A 6,851-nucleotide genomic window follows, 5' to 3' on the forward strand; every position below is an offset into this window, starting at 1 on the left:
TATTCTTGTATAATTTTTTTTTTTTTTTTTTTTTTTTTTTTTGTGTGTGTGTGGAGAAAACAGTCATTGAACTATTATTAATAAGGCATAAAATTTCTATCATGGATTACAAGATTGGTTACATCACCATGGATGTCTTCTAACCAAATTTGGGGTTCATACAAATGTTTCGCCTGTTTGGCGAGTTTGTCTGCTACTGCATTACCATCACGCTTGACATGTGAGACGGAGGCATTTCTCAAGGTTGATGCAAGGATCCTAGAGTCGTCAATTAAGTGTCCAAATGGGGCCAAACAAGGCGCGTCTGAGGTGAGGTGACTGTATATGGTTCTTGAGTCTCCTTCAAAGACCACATCTTGAAGGCCTATCTCAATTGCAAACGAAATGGCCCTTCGACAAGCCAACGCTTCTAGTTCTTCCACAGACGATGGTATATTGATACACTCCGAAAGTGCTGCAATGACCCAGCCTCCTAAGTCTCGGACCACTACACCCAAACCAGCTGAATTTGTGTCCTGAAAAATTGCTCCATCACAATTGGCTTTGTACTGAGAGAGCGGGGGTGGTAACCAATGAACTGGATGAGCCACTAGTTGTTGGAACAGAGGAGTGTCTTGAGCCATTTGGTACTCTTGAAGCCGCTGCACTGCATCACTGTAAATCTACGTTAGCGGTATTGCTAGAGAGCCCGTTCTCTGAGCGTTTCTGTTATACCAAATACTCCACGCAATGTAAGCAAATAACTCAGCCAATCTTGGCTGCTTCTGCAGAAGAATGCCATGGAACAGTTCTCGAAAGCTAGCGAATCTGTCAACCAAAAAGGGGCGGCATTTTTCCACTTCCCACCATATACTTTTCACCATCTGACAGCCCCACATTGTTGCATGGATAATGTCTTCTGTTTCACAGCAGCAACGCTCACATATAGAATCTTGTGTGATGTGCCTTTTCTGCAAATTCAGCTTTGTTGGTAGCGAATCATTGCAAGCCCTCCAAATGAAGTGATGGATTTTGCTTGGAACATTTAAAGACCAAATGTCCAACCAGAATTTTTTGTGTGCACTCGGGTTGGAAGGACCAGGTGCTGAAGCAGCCGCTTCATCAGAGAGGAGGCGATAAAATTTCCAAATGGCAATGTGTCTCATAAAACATCCAATCAATTTGCACTTTGATAAAGCATAAAATTTCCAAAGCTGAGTAGTGATTTTGTTTCAGCCCAATGAATAAGGAATAAGAATGACCAAAACATAACGTATTGCTAAAATTTTCAATGAATAAAAATAACGCGCCGTAAGTTTAAATAAGGCACCTGATTTTGCCTTCTAGGAAACAATCAATTGGTTGTATGTGGGTCTATAAGAAAATAAAGTGGTAAAGTATAGGTCTAATGGGTTTGTAGAGCAAGACTCATAGCTAAAGACTACACTCAACATGATTGGCTTGATTACAGTAAAATATTTTCACATAAGCCAATAAGGATAATTTTAGACAAGATCAAAATTAATAATTTCTAATACAATATTGCTTCAATTATGTGTTTTTACTAGTAACTATATATTTATTTAATTTGGTACTCCTTTTTAGAATCTGTTAATATATATAATAATAAACTTAGGTACAAATTTTTTTTTTTTTTTGGTTGTACTTTAGATATCTTAATTAAAATTAAACACTTTATTTGTATTGATCAATACAATACAAATAAATATTCCTTAAAATAATTACATTTAACGTAACCAATGGTTTGAATTTAAATTAAACGAGAAACATAATGCACAATACCTAAAGAATTGTATCAAAAATTTAACTCATAAGCAAGATAACATGCTTTCCAAAGGGTTGGCATAAAGCTCACCCAAGGCATCATCCTATCTCTATATAAAAATGTGTGTAATTATATATTTGTATATATACGTGCACATGTCTTAGAATAAATGTGTCAAATTTTTTTCGTATGATTCAATAATTGGGGGAGTGGGGATATTGATCTCGAATGCCTCTGTTGAAAATATTGGGGAGTGTCACTTGAGCTAAAGACTTTTAGCATTTGTTAAAGTAGTTCAAAAAAAATTTATTATATAACAACAAAATCTATGTTACGATGAAAAGGTTGCAATAAATTACCAATGACCTTTAGGTCAACTAGCATATCACATCCAAGTATTTCAAATGTCCAGTGTTCAATTCTTCCTCTACCATTTGAAATGTATATAAGAATAAATAAATATCACGAAATGACAAGGATCAATTTAATATTCAATTTAAGCATGGCACATGACCATATACCAATATATGAGTAGCCAAGTTTGGCTCATAAATCGTACCATTGATCAACAAAATCTTCTAATTGTTTGCTATTTGATGATGCATTTGAGACATCCTTCTCTTCCTAGTTATATGGACATAAAACATGGTCCCTTATCAAGGTGTTCTCAAAAGATTTTATTAACGTTAAATACTAGTGTAAGTGTGTAACACAACAAATTTCTGTTACATAAAAAATAATATGAAGTTTCAGGGGCAAATTCAAAATAACATTTACGCATGGCGCAAGACCAATATAGGTGGAGGTGAAGTTAGGGTCATAAATTGTCCCATTGATGAACTAAATCTGCTAACTATTGATCATGCATTAGAGACATCCTTATGTTCCTATAGTCCAACGAACTTTATGTATTTTCTTTTAGAGAAAATAATAAAAGTTAATATTTTAATGCAGTATTAATTGAGTTGTATACTAATAAGTATATAATATATAAAATTTATTGTGGATTCTTAGAATTTTCTGTTCATAGCTCTCTAAAAAAAAACATTGAGAATAATTTTGAGAGATAAACGAATTATAATTATTTTCATTTTCCTTTATTGTTGAGGGAGGTAAACTAGAACCAAGCTAAATGGTTTAAAATTATCGCTTTAGAGGAGCAGAGCATTTAAAATATTATGCATTATATGTAATAGATACATGAGCATACAAAATAATGTATATAAATATTTACATGTAATTATGGTTTGATGATAAAGAACATAAATCATAAATAAACATCATAGTTTTCAAATTCACTAGTAAGTTACCTAGTTAGTTAAATAATTAAGTCCCATATAAAATAGAGATGGTGAGGGTGAACGGTTAATATATGGTTGTGACATTAACGTTTTGACGCGATAATTTCTGAATATTAACCTATCCCTAATGCAACCTCCCCCCTCTATTCCTCTATTATAAAAACTCCAACGAAGTGAGAAAGTCCAAATATAATATTGTCCTCCCCCTTCAATTCCTCTATTATAAAAACAAGTTCAAATATAATCTTGGGATCTCTATTATAAAAACAAGTCCAAATATAATATTGTCCTCCTCCCTCTATTCCTCTATTGTAAAAATATCTGTCTATTGTAAAAACAAGTCAAAATATAATCTTGGGATTTCTATTATATAAATAAATAAATAAAAAAGTCCAAATATAATATTGTCCTCCACCTCTATTCCTCTATTATAAAAACTAGCTTTTTAACCCGCACTATGTGTGGGAACCTTTTTATTTACATTTATTAGAAAAGAATCTTTTTGCTAATATTTAAATACACTTTTACCACATACTAAACACCCAACACATATCTCCATTTACAAATCTAATTACAAACACCATAGGCAGATACCAAAAACTAATTTAACCCAAATCTAATACAAATACTCAAAACAAAATTTATTTTGAACCCATTAAAACCAAATCTAACTCAAATATCTAAATCTAAAACAATCCAACCAAGTGCATTTGAAGATGCTAATTCAGCATCAGCTCATTTCATATCTCAGTTGTTCTTTTTGCTCCTACTCCCTTCCAATCAGTCAAATATCGTTTCCCCTTTTTAGTTTCCGCCTATCATGTCCCTTTTGTGAGGAATAAATATAGACCTTTGTAGATTCCGTTCAACCCCAACATTTATATACTGCACAAAGTAAATGTATCTTAGAAGCTTGATAACAAACTAAAAACAAAAAAACCAATTCTAGAGAACAAACAACATTGATTATTAAGCATATAACATGGGGAGAAAAATTAATTATGGAAAAATATGTAAAATCCTTTAATTAAAGGTATAGAATCAAAGAATTATAAATAATTTCTATTAGTATGGTACTACAATTTTCACTTATTGCTTAAACCTACTACTATCATAATCTAATAATATAAACATGATATGATAAAACTTCTAAGATAACTCTATAAAATAGCTAAACAAAATCATAATATCATAAAATTTTTAGTAATAAGTTAGTCTCATTCCACTTCAAAGATTTTTCTTATTCAAAGTTAGGATTCTAATCACACCATTCAATCCATTATATAATTCAGTCTTCGATATATGTTGGTTCAACCTCACCCACATGCACCAACATGTAATTGTTGAAATAGTCAACCACCGTAAACCAAAGTATGTCTCTCATCTTCACATTCGCTAGAACCTTTCTATCATCCATATTTAACTAAAGAGAAAAATTACATTAAATGTCAATTTATAAATTAAAAAAATACGTATAGTATGAAAACCTATTGAAACATGGTTTAGTCAAACTTAAAACTATACATATGTATTTGTTTTGTAGGAAAAAATGCTAGAGACCACAAACCATATATATAAAACTCGGTTTGGACTTAAATTTAGTAGTTATAGAAATATGACTAATAGAAACTCAAATTTCACAAAACTAAGACTATATGTAATCTTAGAGGCAGACTGAATTGTAAAACTATACAAACACAAATAAGCCAAATTTGCTACAAAGCATAGCCTAAAAGAAAAGAAAAAAGAGAACTCTAACAATCTATTTGGCTGCTGGGAAAAAGGTGGGAAAAAAATTAATGAAATCATAACAATTTTACAGGTCAATTTGCTTTGAGAACAAAACAGCACTAATGTGTTAATTGTGTTTTAGAATGAAAGAAAAGTTCTTTTCTTCATATTAAAAATTTTGCAGTAATTTTTTCTACATAAGTATTAGATTTATTCATGTGTGCCGTGATTAAATGTGATATATTGTTTTTTATTGAATTAGAACTTGATTCATAAAAGGCCATGATTATCTTATCTTTGTCATGGTGCTGCATGTCCATATCATTGACTTGGATAAACATATAGAAGTTGATGCGCTCATAGCATAAGAGCATCTATATCAGTAATCTTTATCAATGCCCAAAAACAGAGAAATCCTTAAAATTTACACGGTAACCTTCCCAAAGGAACAACATGCCCATATTAATATATATATATATATATATATATATATAAATGGATTCCAAAAACGTTAATCAAAACAAATCCAAACTACTAATCAACCAAAACTAAGTCATTCTCCGCAAGTTATTTGTCTGCTAGTGATTTCAATCAACATTCCTATTTAATTGTTCCTATTCCCAGAACAAACTAATTGAAAAAAAAAAAAAAAATCAAATTGACAAATTGACAATCAAAATCAAATTTAAAAAAAATCAAACTTCTTCAATCTCTAACTTGCTGTTTTTCTATCCTCTAAATGGTATCTAAGAGTGTAGTTTAAGGGGAAAAAGAAAAAAAGGAAGACAGATATTGAATCAAAATCAATTCAATTAAATACCCAAACCTAACACTAAATCAACTCAAACGTTTAAAGCAATATTAAAAAAAAAAAAAAAAAAAAAAAAAAAAAAAAACAATTACCGATAAAGGTTTCTACTCTTTCCGAATAACGAACTCTTGTTCTCTCTTATATCTCTGTTTTTGCCCTCTCCAAACCTAAATCATATATAACCCTAAATTTCAAAAAATCAAATCAAAACCTAATGTAACCCAAATACCTAAATTAAAATCAATCCAACCAAATTTCTCAAAACTAATTCATATTTCATACCCATACCCAGATCTAAGAAAGAATGAAAAAAAAAAAAAAAAAAAAAAAAAAAAACTTACCGGTGGTAGTTCTCTCAACGTCTGTCTTCTTCTCATCTCTAAATCGCAAGGTTTAATTTTTCCTCCTTCTCTATCTTTGTATCGTAAGCATCGTTGTTAAGAAAATCAAAAGGAAGTGAAAGGAGAGAGTATCTGAAAGAGGAGAAACAGAAGTTAGAGCGTTTTAGGGTTTGCGTTTTTTTTTTTTTTAATAGGTGGCTTGGTGTTTTTATAGATACACGTTTGAGGAAAGTGTGTCTTCTAAACACACCGTACGGTTTTTTAAATGGAAAACTATATACGTGGCAGCATTTTAAGGGGGTATTTTTCCTAACGTGGTAGTACCTCCTTAAAGGCTACTACTATTATATATAGTATATTAAACATCCAGGGAAGTGAGCAAGTCCAAAAATATAATCTTGTCCTCCCCCTCTATTCCTCTATTATAAAAACACCCGAGAAAGTGAGAAAGTCCAAATATAATCTTGTCCTTCCCCTCTATTTCACTATTATAAAAACATCTGGGAAAGTGAGGAATGCCCCCTCTATTAGTATTGTTAGACTTATGGTTAAGTGATTAAATTTACCATCTCCTAACAGCTTAAGCTTTTGAGATAATTGATAATTTAACATGGCATCAGAGCATGAGATCTTGAGTTCGATCCTTAGCTTTACTCTACCTCCCATTTAAAATGTTAAATTTCCACTTGTTGGGCCCCCACTTATTAAGGAGAAGTTTAAGCTCACAAGTGAGGAGGAGTTTTAGACTTATGGTTAAGTGATTAAATTCACCATCTCCTAACAGCTTAAACTTTTGGGATAATTGGTAATTTAACAAGTATTAACTTTATTATAAAAACATCCATGGAAAGTGAGAAATATAGCTCCAAATCCAGAAAGATTCCAAATATTGTCCTCCTCTA

General features: G+C 31.4%; 1 long non-coding RNA gene across 1 annotated transcript; it reads right to left on the bottom strand.

The window, feature by feature from the left end:
* Positions 1 to 3,653: 3,653 nt before the first annotated feature.
* Positions 3,654 to 6,178, bottom strand: LOC126724819 (uncharacterized). The gene is made up of 2 exons (XR_007655126.1): positions 5,950 to 6,178; positions 3,654 to 3,951 (listed from the first exon to the last, which is right to left on the bottom strand). It is a non-coding gene; the product is annotated as an uncharacterized LOC126724819 (long non-coding RNA).
* Between the last annotated feature and the right edge of the window lie 673 nt (positions 6,179 to 6,851).

This window comes from Quercus robur, chromosome 5, assembly GCF_932294415.1.
Source record: "Quercus robur chromosome 5, dhQueRobu3.1, whole genome shotgun sequence".
NCBI lineage: Eukaryota > Viridiplantae > Streptophyta > Magnoliopsida > Fagales > Fagaceae > Quercus > Quercus robur.